At 38.4% G+C, this 13,940-nt stretch overlaps 1 non-coding gene across 1 annotated transcript; it reads right to left on the reverse strand.

Moving 5' to 3' along the window:
* Positions 1–10,259: 10,259 nt before the first annotated feature.
* LOC112788689 (small nucleolar RNA R71) lies at positions 10,260–10,367 on the reverse strand. The gene has a single exon (XR_003196044.1). It is a non-coding gene; the product is annotated as a small nucleolar RNA R71 (small nucleolar RNA).
* Positions 10,368–13,940: the final 3,573 nt, after the last annotated feature.

A 13,940-nucleotide genomic window follows, 5' to 3' on the forward strand; every position in this document is an offset into this window, starting at 1 on the left:
CGCACACGTCTGTGCGTCCGCATAGAAAGCACAAAAGGGACAGGGCGTGCGTACGCACAAGCTGGTGCGCACACACAAGTCCTAGAAAATAGGGCTGCGCGCACGCACAGAGTGCTGGCGCTGCGACCAGAGGGCATGTTAAGGTGTGTGCGGACGCACAGGCTGGTGCGTCCGCACAGGTGGCGAAGAACACAGTTTTGTGTGCACGCAGAGCTTGGTGCGTACGCATAGATGCCCTGTTTCAGAAAATTATTTTCTTTTTAAAACCAAGGTTCCAACCCTTAGTGCATCAACATGTCAACCCAAAAACATTCAAAATATCACAAAATGATTATCCATATGCAATTCAACCAATCTAAACTCAAATTCAAACTAATCCCAAGCTAACTAAGGCAAGCAAATATGCAATAAACTAAGACTATAAGAAAAAAGAAAGAGTAAGAAAGATGTTACCATGGTGGGGTGTCTCCCACCTAGCACTTTGGTTTATAGTCCTAAGTTGAACTTTTTGTGGAGACTTTTGCTAGGGTGGCTTGTGTTTCCACTCCTCCTTGAACCTCCATCCAAGCTTGCACTTAGAGGATCCTCCGGGATCCCATATTCTAGGCATCTAATCACCTTCTTGTTGATCTCCATGCTCCAAGCCGGATGGAAAAGATCTTAGTTGACCTTTGTAACAACCCAACATTCTCCGAAAATCACCCAATTGTGCTCTACTCACCACTTGAACTCCAATTCTTGAATTAACCTTCTTAATGATCCTTGGAGTCCCTTGGCTACCAACACTCCTTTCTGAACTACTCACCAATCCAAGAAAGACCTTGAGTTGGTAGTTCGTCTCCAAGATAGCATATTGATGGGGGCTAATGAAGTTCATACATGAAATTGCCACCCATTCAATATGTTTTTGGACCGGAATTGCTTCCTCACCCACTTCCTCTTCCCCATCACTCAAATCATAACATGGAGGTCGTGAGAAGTCTACCTCCATGTCTCTCTCGAACTCAATGGGAAGAGGCTCATTAGGATCATTGAGGGGATTGATCACGGAAGACAAAAAATCATCAATCATGGAATCCTCATATTGATCGATCTCCCTCAATTCTCTCTTTCTCTCCTCCAGTTCCAATACTCTACTTTCTCCCTCTTGTTTCACTTTAGGCTCTACCCCTTCTTCTTTCTCTTGAGGCTTTACGTTCTCCTCTTCACTCCATTCTTTAGTTGATCTTTCACATTTTTCAAGAGAAGTGTCTTGATCGGATGAGCATAAGAGGACTAAGCGGTTCACCGCTTCGGCTATGGTGGCCACAAATTGCCCTTGTGTCTTTCGGAATCCTTCTTGCTCTTGGAGCAAGGCTTGAAGGTCTCTATGGTCTTAGGCCAAGGGTGGGAAAGCTTCACACTGTGGTGAAAGAGGAGTTTCATTGTTTGGGAGGAAGGTTGTATATGTGGGAGGTAGTTCATGTTGGTAGGTGTTTAGAGGTGGTATGTAGGGAGGTGGGTGGTGGTTTTGGTGTGGTATTTGGAAGTATGGTGATTGAGGATTGTGTTGAGGGTAGGGGTCATAGGTATATGGTGGTGGAGGTGCATAATCAAAGTGATATCCACCATATCCTTGGGTTGGGTATGTACATTGGGAAGGGTATGGCTCATTGTAATATAGAGGAGGTTGCTCCTTCCAAAATTGATGCTCGAATCCCATGATGCAATCCAAAATTGAGGTTATCAAGCCCTACAAAATAATAACAACCAAACTCCAAACCAAGAGGGTGATAACTCATAGAGAAAATTGAAAATAAAAATTAAAGACATCAATTAACAAAATAAACAAAATCCTAATTACCAACAAAAGCAAACAAGCAAGCAAAAAGTATCTATTCACACTATGGACATATTTACAACAACCAAAATTACAGGACTCATTGCACTTAAAGTGAACTCCCCGGCAACGGTGCCAAAATTTGACAAAAACCAAATTGTAGGTTAGGATTTTCTTAAAATAGATCTTCGTTGCAAGTATAGCTCCGAACTAACAATTGGCCAATAGTCAAATTATTATTCTAAAGATTGTCACAATTCAAAGCAAATATATAAACCGAGAGTATTTAGACTCCCGGATCGTTCTCCCTAGGAACTAGTGACAACGAGTGCATAAAATTGGTTGTGAAGATCAAAAGGGTTTTCAGTGATAAGGAAGCAAACAAATAAAGAGATAAAAGAACTAGAAAAAATTTGCAATTAATAAAGTAATGAAAGAACAAAAGAACTATGTATGTAATATAAACAAGACTCAAAATTGATGGAAAAGTGGTTTAAAACATAAATGAAACCTTGGCTTGGGATGAGTTATGGAATCCCTTCCTTGCCATAACCACAACTATGATAATTATGATGGGTTAATCTCACCTAGTTAACCCCAAACATCAAGGAGTAATTCAAGCAAGCATAATTGACCTTAATCCATAAGTTCTAACCAACTTACCAAACTAGTTGATAAAAGGTTAGCTTTAATGGAAACAAGATTCAACTAACTTCCCAAGAATTATCACTAAATGTTGGACATTATGGCTCTAGTAATCCATAGACTCGTTTTCCCCAAGCCAAGGGGTGGAAACTGCCCCATAATCAAAATTGGCATTTCATCAAACACATAGTGGGTATAAACATAAAACATGGCAAAATTAGGAAATTGATGAAATCTACGAACCATAAATGATCAAAATCAATAAAGGCAACTAAAACAAACATATAAAAGGTATCAAACATCAAATTAAACAACTAGAAATCCAAAATTGCAACACTATATAAATTGGCAAGAGAAATGAAAATATGAGAAAGTGTAGAACGAGTAATGTGATAAAAGAGATAATTAAAGAAATACTTACAATGCAATTGCTATAATCCAAAATCAAACTTGAAGTATAAAATGCTACAAATCCTAATTAAACCTAAGAGAGAATTTTCTAATCTACACTACTCCTACTCCTACTATGTAAAACTATGGAAAATAAAATCTAAGTCCTAATGCCTTCATATGGCTTCATTTCCCCTTCATATAGCCTTTGATTTCAGCCTCCAAGCCTTCAGAAATGCGCCAAAAGAGCACCAAAATCGCGAGTCACGTGCATTTTTAATGAAGGCACGCACTGGTACCTGTGCAGACGCACAGATGTGTGATGTGTGCGTCCGTACACTTCGCCGAATTTGCACTTGTGCATGCGCACAACGGGTTGTGCGCACACACACTTTGCGATGCTCTGGATTCACTCTGCTTGGGTTCCTGTACGTACGCACAGGTGGTTGTGCGCACGCACGCATGCTGATTTCCTTTTTGTGCGTACGCATGCATCCTTGTGTGCACGCACGCATGGCTGAGCTCTCCTCCTTTGTTTTCTAAATGCTTTCTCCCAATTGCATTTTCCTCTTCCATTCCCACCAAGCCATTCCTACCTTATTCATCTAAAATCTCTCACAAATAACATCAAGGTATCGAATGGAAGGTAAATGGAATAAAATTAGTAAAATAAGCACAAAAGAGCATGTTTTCGCATTTAGGTACAATCTAGAGAGAAAACACAAAAGTATGCTATCTTGGTGAATAAGTGGGTATTTATGTGAGGAAATCCATCCAATTATAGCCAAAATATATCATCAAATAAGGATTCATCATCTGCCATCTCTTATGAGATATTTGCAGCTTGTACCTCAAGGATTCCTAGCTTTTCCATTACAGAGAGTGGCATGAGGTTGATGTTTGACCCTAGGTCACACAGAGACTTCTCAAAGGTCATGGTGCCTTTGGTGTAAGGGATCAGGAAGCGTCCAGGATCTGGAAGCTTCTGAGGTAGCTTCTGCTGAACCAAAGCATTGAGTTCTTTGGAAAGCAATGGAGGTTCTTCCTCCAAAGGCTTTGTACCAAATAGCTTGGCATTCAGCTTCATGAGAGCTCCTAGGTATCGAGCAACTTGCTCTTCCCTAGTGTCTTTGATGAGAGGGCAGAAGTCGGCCAATTAAGAGATTATAATATAAGAACAGCATTGCAAGTATAGCTCGTAACCAGCAAAAATCCGTCTCATCAATTTAAAAAGGTTGTCACAAAATTAGAATCAAAATACTAGGAGTATGAGTCCCAGGTCGTCTCCCAACGAGTTGCTAAAAAGGGTGCTAATTTATTAATCCAGAGTTTTCTGGATAATTTTGAGTTTGGGCAATGGGCAAATAAATAATTGTAAATTCAAGCAGTGAAAATTAAAAGAGATTTATATATTCAAATTAAAAAGTCTTGACTGGGGGAATGATTAATTGGAAGTTCTATCCTTGTTGGAATTCTCTCAAGTGTAGTATAAAGAGGTTGTTATTTTCACTTAGTTAACCCTTACTAAATAAAGGAAAGTCAAGTGATTGAGCTAACTCTTATTCGAAAATCCTAGTCCTCTCTCTTGGGAAGGTCTAGCGTTAGTAAATACAGAATTAGCCAACAACTTCCAATTTAACTAATCACTTGAGCATTCCAACTCAAGTGTCTCATCTTAATCAACCCCTATGTCTAGTTGGGAATCTACTCCATTGACATGGATACCATCTTTGTTATTGGGAGTTTGGAGTAGAAAAGGGACATGATAAATTAAATAAAATAGGGATTGAAAATTAATTAAAAATAAAAGTAATCCTTTGCATTAATAAATTCTAAAAATAATCCGGTTGTAACTCTAAACAAGAATTAAGAATATGGAATAATAAATAGGAAGTAAGAAAACAAACTAGAATAATATCTTCAACGGAGGTGATGACTCTTCAATATCCAAAAGCAAAAGCATAAACTATGAAATTATGAATGTAAAAGAAAACCTAGAGGAAGAGTAATTTCTCTCCGGATTCAGATCTAAAAACTAAAACTATGCTAATGAGAATGTGTGTTGAGTCTCTGTACATTTCCTGGCTCTAGTCTGTGTTTCTGGGCCGGAAACTGGGTCAAAACTCAGCCCGAAATTGCCCCCAGTGTTTTCTGTTATTTCTGTAGATCGCGCATGGCATGCGTACGTGTCAGTCACGCGTACGCGTCGCTGGTCGTTTTGGCATGTCACGCATACGCGTCATCCACGCGCACGCGTCTTTGTGCAGTACTCCAATCCACGCGTACGCGTCAGGCACGCGCACGCGTCACTGCAAATTTCTTCATATCGCGCGCTCGCATGAGCCATGCGTACGCGTCGATGATCGCTGGTTATCTCCTTGGTTTCTTGTGTTCCTTCCATTTTTGCAAGCTTCCACTCCATTCTCTAAGCCATTCCTTCCCTATAAAGCCTGAAACACTTAACACACAGATCACGGCATCGAATGGTATAAAGGAGAATTAAAATACACAAATTAAAGACTTTTAGGAAGAAAGTTTTCAACCATAGAAGAAAACTAGGAAGGAATTGTAAAACCATGCAATTTGTATGAATAAGTGTGTAAAGACTTGATAAAACCACTCAATTGAACACTAGATAAACCATAAAATAGTGATTTATCAACCCCCCCCCCCCACACTTAAACATTAGCATGTCCTCATGCTTAGCTCAAGGAGATAGAATAACTGAGTAGGGAAAGATAAGACTCATGCAATGCAATGCAACCTATGTATGAATGCAACTATATGCTAAGATGATTTTGCCTACTTGGTTAAAAGTAAATAAGTTCTTCAAGACAAACATAAATCAAATATCACTAATTAAAATCATACAGTAAAAACAAGTAAACTTGTAAGAAGACAGCTCATGAAAGTAGGAAACATAGAATCAAGCCTTGAACCCTCACTGATAGTATATGTGCACTCTAATCTCTCAAGTGTATAGGGTAATCACTCTACTCTTCTCTAGTCATGCTTTCTAAACTTTGTTCTTCACCTAACCAATCAACAATTATTTAATGTACCAATGCAAACATCATGAGGTCTTTTCAAGGTTGTAATGGGGCTAAGGTAAAGGTGAAGGTATATATACGGCTAAGTGAGCCATAAATTGAATCCTTGATTAACCTAAGCTCTTACCTATACATACACTCTTTATACTTTTAAAATCATGCCTAGCTACTGATGAGCGGATAATTTATACGCTTTTTGGCATTGTTTTTAGTATATTTTTAGTAGAATCTAGTTACTTTTAGGGATGTTTTTAATAGATTTTATGTTAAATTCACATTTCTGGACTTTACTATGAGTTTGTGTGTTTTTCTGTGATTTCAGGTATTTTCTGGCTGAAATTGAGGGACTTGAGCAGAAATCAGATTCAGAGGTTGAAGAAGGACTGCTGATGCTGTTAGATTCTGACCTCCCTGCACTCAAAGTGGATTTTCTAGAGCTACAGAACACGAAATGGCGCGCTTCCAATTGCGTTGGAAAGTAGACATCCAGGGCTTTCCAGAAATATATAATAGTCCATACTTTGGCCAAGAATAGACGATGTAAACTGGCGTTCAACGCCATCTTTCTGCCCAAATCTGGCGTCCAACGCCAGAAAAGGAGCCAAAACCAGAGTTGAACGCCCAAACTGGCACAAAAGCTGGCGTTCAACTCCAAGAAGAACCTCTACACGTGAAACACTCAAGCTCAGCCCAAGCACACACCAAGTGGGCCCCGGAAGTGGATTTATGCATCAATTACTTACTTCTGTAAACCCTAGTAGCTAGTTTATTATAAATAGGACCTTTTACTATTGTATTAGACATCTTTGGATTATCTTTTGATCTATTGATCACGTTTTGGGGGCTGGCCATCTCGGCCATGCCTGGACCTTTCACTTATGTAATTTTAACGGTAGAGTTTCTACACTCCATAGATTAAGGTGTGGAGCTCTGCTATTTCTCAAGGATTAATGCAAAGTACTACTGTTTTCTATTCAATTCATCTTGTTTCACTTCTAAGATATTCATTTGCACTTCAATCTGAATGTGATGAACGTGACAATCATCATCATTCCCTATGAACGCGTGCCTGACAACCACTTCCGTTCTACCTTCGACTGAATGAGTATCTCCTAGATCTCTTAATCAGAATCTTCGTGGTGTAAGCTAGAATGATGGCGGCATTCAAGAGAATCCGAAAAGTCTAAACCTTGTCTGTGGTATTCTGAGTAGGATTCAATGAATGAATGACTGTGACGAGCTCCAAACTCGCGATTGCGGGGCGTTAGTGACAGACGCAAAAGGATAGTAAATCCTATTCCATCATGATCGAGAACCGACAGATGAATAGCCATGCCGTGACAGGGTGCGTTGACCATTTTCACTGAGAGGATAAGATGAAGCCATTGACAAGGGTGATGCCTCCAGACGATTAGCCGTGCCGTGACAGGGCATTGGATCATTTTCCCGAGAGATGACCAAAAGTAGCCATTGACAGTGGTGTTGTATCACATAAAGCCAGCCATGGAAAGGAGTAAGACTGATTGGATGAAGATAGCAGGAAAGCAGAGGTTCAGAGGAACGAAAGCATCTCCATTCGCTTATCTGAAATTCTCACCAATAAATTACATAAGTATTTCTATCCCTATTCTATTAATTATTATTCGAAAACACCATTATCAATTTATATCTGCCTAACTGAGATTTGCAAGGTGACCATAGCTTGCTTCATACCAACAATCTCCGTGGGATTCGACCCTTACTCACGTAAGGTATTACTTGGACGACCCAGTGCACTTGCTGGTCAGTTACACGGAGTTGTGAACCGTGGTTTTGGCATCATGTTTTTGGCACCATTGCCAGGGAAAGAAAGAGCAATGAACTTTACATTATTAAAGTGTAATCACGATTCCGCGTACCAAGTTTTTGGCTCTGTTGCCGGGAAAAGAAAGAGCGATGAATGTTACATAATTAAAGTGTAATCACGATTCCGCGTACCAAGTTTTTGGCGCCGTTGCCGGGGATTGTTTGAGTTTGGACAACTGACGGTTCATCCTGTTGCTCAGATTAGGTAATTTTCTTTTTTGTTTTGTTTTCAAAAATTTTTCAAAAATCTTTCAAAAATTTTCCCATTTGTTTTCGAAAAAAAAATAATAATAAAAATGTTTTCAAAAATTTAGTCTGAATTTTAAAGAAAGAATTCTAGTGTTTCATGAAGCATGGCTGGCTGTAAAGCCATGTCTAATACGACTGTAGGGCATGTTAGACGTGTCATGTCTGAGTTACATGCTAAAGCTTGGCTGGCTATTAAGCCATGCCTGACCCCTTTGATTGGAGCTTTAGACTAAAGAGCATAAGATTCCTGGAATTCATATTAAAAAATTTTGGAATCCTTAATTTTGTTTTTTCAAAAGAATTTTCGAAAAAAATACAAAAAAATTAGAAAATCATAAAAATCAAAAATATTTTTGTGTTTCTTGTTTGAGTCTTGAGTCATGTTATAAGTTTGGTGTCAATTGCATGTGCATCTTGCATTTTTCGAAAATTTTCATGCATTCATAATGTTCTTCATGATCTTCAAGTTGTTCTTGGTAAGTCTTCTTGTTTGATCTTTGCATTTGCATGTTTTGTGTCTTTTCTTGTTTTCCATATGCATTATTGAATTCTTAATGTCTAAGCATTAAAGAATTCTAAGTTTGGTGTCTTGCATGTTTTCTTTGCATTAAAAATTTTTCAAAAATGTGTTCTTGATGTTCATCATGATCTTCATAGTGTTCTTGGTGTTCATCTTGACATTCATAACATTCTTGCATGCATTCATTGTTTTGATCCATAACTTTCATGCATTGCATCATTTTTCCTGTTTTTCTCTCTCATCATAAAAATTCAAAAATAAAAAAAAATATCTTTCCCTTTTTTTCTCCTATAAATTCGAAAATTAGATTTGACTTTTTCAAAAATTTTTAAAATCTAGTTGTTTTCATGAGTCAAATCAAATTTTCAATTTAAAAATCCTATCTTTTTCAAAAATCTTTTTCAAAAATCAAACCTTTTTCATTTTTCTTAAGTTATTTTCGAAAATTTTAAAAATATTTTTCAAAAATCTTTTTCTTATTTTTATATCAAATTTTCGAAAATAACAATAACAATTAATGTTTTGATTCAAAAATTTCAAGTTTGTTACTTGCTTGTTAAGAAAGATTCAAACTTTAAGTTCTAGAATCATATCTTGTGATTTCTTGTGAATCAAGTCATTAATTGTGATTTTAAAAATCAAATCTTTTTCAAAAAAATAATTTCAATCATATCTTTTCAAAATATCTTCTTATCTTATCTTTTTCAAAAATTTGATTTCAAAATATCTTTTCTAACTTCCTAACTTCTTATCTTTTCAAATTTGTTTCAACTAACTAACTAACTTTTTGTTTGTTTCTTATCTTTTTCAAAACCAACTAACTAACTCTCTCTCTCTAATTTTCAAAAATCCCTTCCCTCTTTTTCAAAAATTTCTTTTTTATTAACTAATTATTTTTATTTTTGATTTTAAAATTTTTCGAAAAAAAAAATTTACTAACCTCTTTCAAAAAACTATTTTCAAAAATCACTAACCCTTTTTCAAAAAAATTATTTTCGAAAATTCTCCCTCTCCCATCTTATTCTATTTATTTATTCATCTACTAACATCTCATCTCACATCTAAACCCTCCTCACAGTTGTGTTTCTTCAATTACATTACATTCTTTGTCTCCCTCTTTTCTTCCACTCACCAAGGGATCCCTATACTGTGGTATAAAGGATCCATATTATTATTATTATTATTTCTATGCCCTCTTCTTTGTCATATGAGCAGGAGCAAGGACAAGAACATTCTTGTTGAAGCAGATCCAGAACCTGAAAGGACTCTGAAGAGAAAATTAAGAGAAACTAAATTACAACAATCCAGAGATAACCTTTCAGAAATTTTCGAACAGGAAGAGGAGATGGCAGCCGAAAATAATAATAATGCAAGGAGGATGCTTGGTGACTTTACTACACCTAATTCCAATTTACATGGAAGAAGCATCTCCATTCCTGCCATTGGAGCAAACAAATTTGAGCTGAAACCTCAATTAGTTTCTCTGATGCAGCAGAACTGCAAGTTTCATGGACTTCCATCTGAAGATCCTTTTCATTTCTTAACTGAGTTCTTGCAGATATGTGATACTGTTAAGACTAATGGAGTAGATCCTGAAGTCTACAGGCTCATGCTTTTCCCTTTTGCTGTAAGAGACAGAGCTAGACTGTGGTTGGATTCTCAACCCAAGGATAGCCTGAACTCTTGGGATAAGCTGGTCAAGGCTTTCTTAGCCAAGTTCTTTCCTCCTCAAAAGCTGAGCAAGCTTAGAGTGGATGTTCAAACCTTCAGACAAAAAGAAGGTGAATCCCTCTATGAAGCTTGGGAGAGATACAAAGGACTGACCAAAAAGTGTCCTTCTGACATGCTTTCAGAATGGACCATCCTAGATATATTCTATGATGGTCTGTCTAAGTTATCCAAGATGTCATTGGACACTTCTGCAGGTGGATCCATTCACCTAAAGAAAACACCTGCAGAAGCTCAAGAACTCATTGACATGGTTGCAAATAATCAGTTCATGTACACTTCTGAAAGGAATCCTGTGAACAATGGGACGCCTATGAAGAAGGGAGTTCTTGAGGTTGATACTCTGAATGCCATATTGGCTCAGAACAAAATATTGACTCAGCAAGTCAATATGATTTCTCAGAGTCTGAATGGAATGCAAGCTGCATCCAACAGTACTCAAGAGGCATCTTCTGAAGAAGAAGCTTATGATCCTGAGAACCCTGCAATAGCAGAGGTGAATTACTTAGGTGAACCTTATGGAAACACCTATAACTCATCATGGAGAAATCATCCAAATTTCTCATGGAAGGATCAAAAGCCTCAACAAGGCTTTAATAATGGTGGAAGAAACAGGTTTAACAATAATAAACCTTTTCCATCATCCACTCAGCAACAGACAAAGAACTCTGAACGAAATACTTCTAATTTAGCAAACTTGGTCTCTGATCTATCTAAGGCCACTGTAAGTTTCATGAATGAAACAAGGTCTTCCATTAGAAATTTGGAAGCACAAGTGGGCCAGCTGAGTAAAAGGATCACTGAAATCCCTCCCAGTACTCTCCCAAGCAATACAGAAGAGAATTCAAAAGGAGAGTGCAAAGCCATTGACATAAGCAAAATGGCCGAACCCAATGAGGGAGAGGAGGACGTGAATCCCAAGGAGGAAAACCTCCTGGGACGTCCAGTGACCAATAAGGAGCTTCCCTCTGAGGAACCAAAGGACTCTGAGGCTCATCTAGAGACCATAGAGATTCCACTGAACCTCCTTATGCCCTTCATGAGCTCTGATGAGTACTCCTCTTCTGAAGAGAATGAGGATGTTACTGAAGAGCAAACTGCCAAGTTTCTTGGTGCAATCATGAAGCTAAATGCCAAATTAATTGGCATTGATACTTGGGAAGTTGAACCTCCCTTGTTCATCAATGAACTAAGTGATCTGGATCAACTGACATTGCCTCAGAAGAGACAGGATCCTGGAAAGTTCATAATACCTTGTACCATAGGCACCATGCTCTTTAAGGCTCTGTGTGAGCTTGGTTCAGGAATAAACCTCATGCCCCTCTCTGTAATAGAGAAACTGGGAATCTATAGGGTGCAAGCTGCTAAAATCTCATTAGAGATGGTAGACAATTCAAGAAAACAGGCATATGGACAAGTAGAGGACGTGTTAGTAAAGGTTGAAGGTCTTTACATCCCTGCTGATTTCATAGTCCTGGAAACTGGAAAGGAAGAGGATGAATCCATCATCCTAGGAAGACCTTTCCTGGCCACAGCAAGAGCTGTGATTGATGTTGACAGAGGTGAACTAGTCCTTCAATGGAATGAGGACTCTCTTGTGTTTAAAACTCAAGGATCTCCCTCTGCAACCATGGAGAGGAAGCATGAAAAGCTTCTCTCAAAGCAGAGTCAACCCAAGCCCCCACAGTCAAACTCTAAGTTTGGTGTTGGGAGGCCACAACCAAACTCTAAGTTTGGTGTTGAACTCCCATATCCAAACTCTAAGTTTGGTGTTGGAGAATCTCAACAATGCTCTGAACATCTGTGAGGCTCCATGAGAGCCAACTGTCAAGCTATTGACATTAAAGAAGCGCTTGTTGGGAGGCAACCCAATGTTTATTTATCTAACTCTATTATTCTTATTTTTCATGTTTTCTTAGGTTCATGATCATGTGGAGTCACACAATAAATATAAAAATTGAAAACGGAATCAAAAACAGCAGAAGAAAAATCACACCCTGGAGGAGCATCTGCCTGGCGTTCAACGCCAGAACAGAGCATGGTTCTGGCGCTGAACGCCCAAAATGGGCAGCATCCTGGCGCAGAACGCCCAGAACAAGCATGGTTCTGGCGTTCAACGCCAGAAATGGCGAGTAAATGGGCGTTGAACGCCCAAAATGGGCACCAACCTGGCGCTGAACACCCAGAGTTGTGTGCAAGGGCATTTTACATGCCTAAATTGGTGCAGGGATGTAAATGCCTTGACACCTCAGGATTTGTGGATCCCACAGGATCCCCACCTACCTCATCATCTCTCTTTCCATTCATGATCATCCCTTCTGTTTTCCATTTACCACTCACATCCATACACCCACTACCTTCAAAATTCAACATCTCTCTCCCACCCAACCCCACCCATATGGCCGAATACACATATCCATCCATCTTCTCCATATCTTCTTCTTCTTCTTCTATTCTTTCTTCTTTTTGCTCGAGGGCGAGCAACATTCTAAGTTTGGTGTGGTAAAAGCATAGCTTTTTTGTTTTTTTCCATAACCATTGATGGCACCTAAGGCCAGAGAAACCTCTAGAAAGAGGAAAGGGAAAGCAAAAGCTTCCATCAAGGGTCTATAGCTCAGTGGTAGAACATTTGACTACAAATCAAGAGATCCCTGAGATACCTCAGGGGATACATTTTCTTCCACATAATTATTGGAAGCAACTAAGGGTGGAACATCAAGAGCACTCCATCATCCTTCATGAAATAAGAGAAGATCAAAAAGCAAGGAAAGGAGGAGTGACAAAGACAAGGAAGAGACATAAAAGAGCTCAAGGACATCATTGGTTCCTCAAGAAGGAAACGCCACCATCACTAAGGTGGATTCATTCCTTGTTCTTATTTCTTCTGTTTTTCGTCTTCTATGTTATGTGATTATCTATGTTTATGTCTTCATTACATGATCATTAGTAGTTAGTAACTATGTCTTAAAGTTATGAATGTCCTATGAATCCATCACCTCTCTTAAATGAAAAAATGTTTTAATTCAAAAGAACAAGAAGTACATGAGTTTTGAACTTATCTTTGAACTTAGTTTAATTATATTGATGTGGTGACAATGCTTCTTGTTTTCTGAATGTATGCTTGAACAGTGCATATGTCTTTTGAAGTTGTTGTTTAAGAATGTTAAATATGTTGGCTCTTGAAAGAATGATGACAAGGAGACATGTTATTTGATAATCTGAAAAATCATAAAAATGATTCTTGAAGCAAGAAAAAGCAGCAAAGAACAAAGCTTGCAGAAAAAAAAATAGGCGAAAAAAAAATAGAAAGAAAAAAAAGAAAAAGAAAAAGCAAGCAGAAAAAGCCAAAGCTCTTAAAACCAAGAGGCAAGAGCAAAAAGCCAATAACCCCTAAAACCAAAAGGCAAAGGAAATAAAAAGGATCCCAAGGCTTTGAGCATCAGTGGATAGGAGGGCCTACAGGAATAAAATCCTGGCCTAAGCGGCTAAACCAAGCTGTCCCTAACCATGTGCTTGTGGCGTGTAGGTGTCAAGTGAAAACTTGAGACTGAGCGGTTAAAGTCAAGGTCCAAAGCAAAAAAAGAGTGTGCTTAAGAACCCTGGATACCTCTAATTGGGGACTTTAGCAAAGCTGAGTCACAATCTGAAAAGGTTCACCCAATTATGTGTCTGTGGCATTTATGTATCCGGTGGT

Source organism: Arachis hypogaea, chromosome 20 (genome assembly GCF_003086295.3).
Source record: "Arachis hypogaea cultivar Tifrunner chromosome 20, arahy.Tifrunner.gnm2.J5K5, whole genome shotgun sequence".
Lineage (NCBI taxonomy): Eukaryota > Viridiplantae > Streptophyta > Magnoliopsida > Fabales > Fabaceae > Arachis > Arachis hypogaea.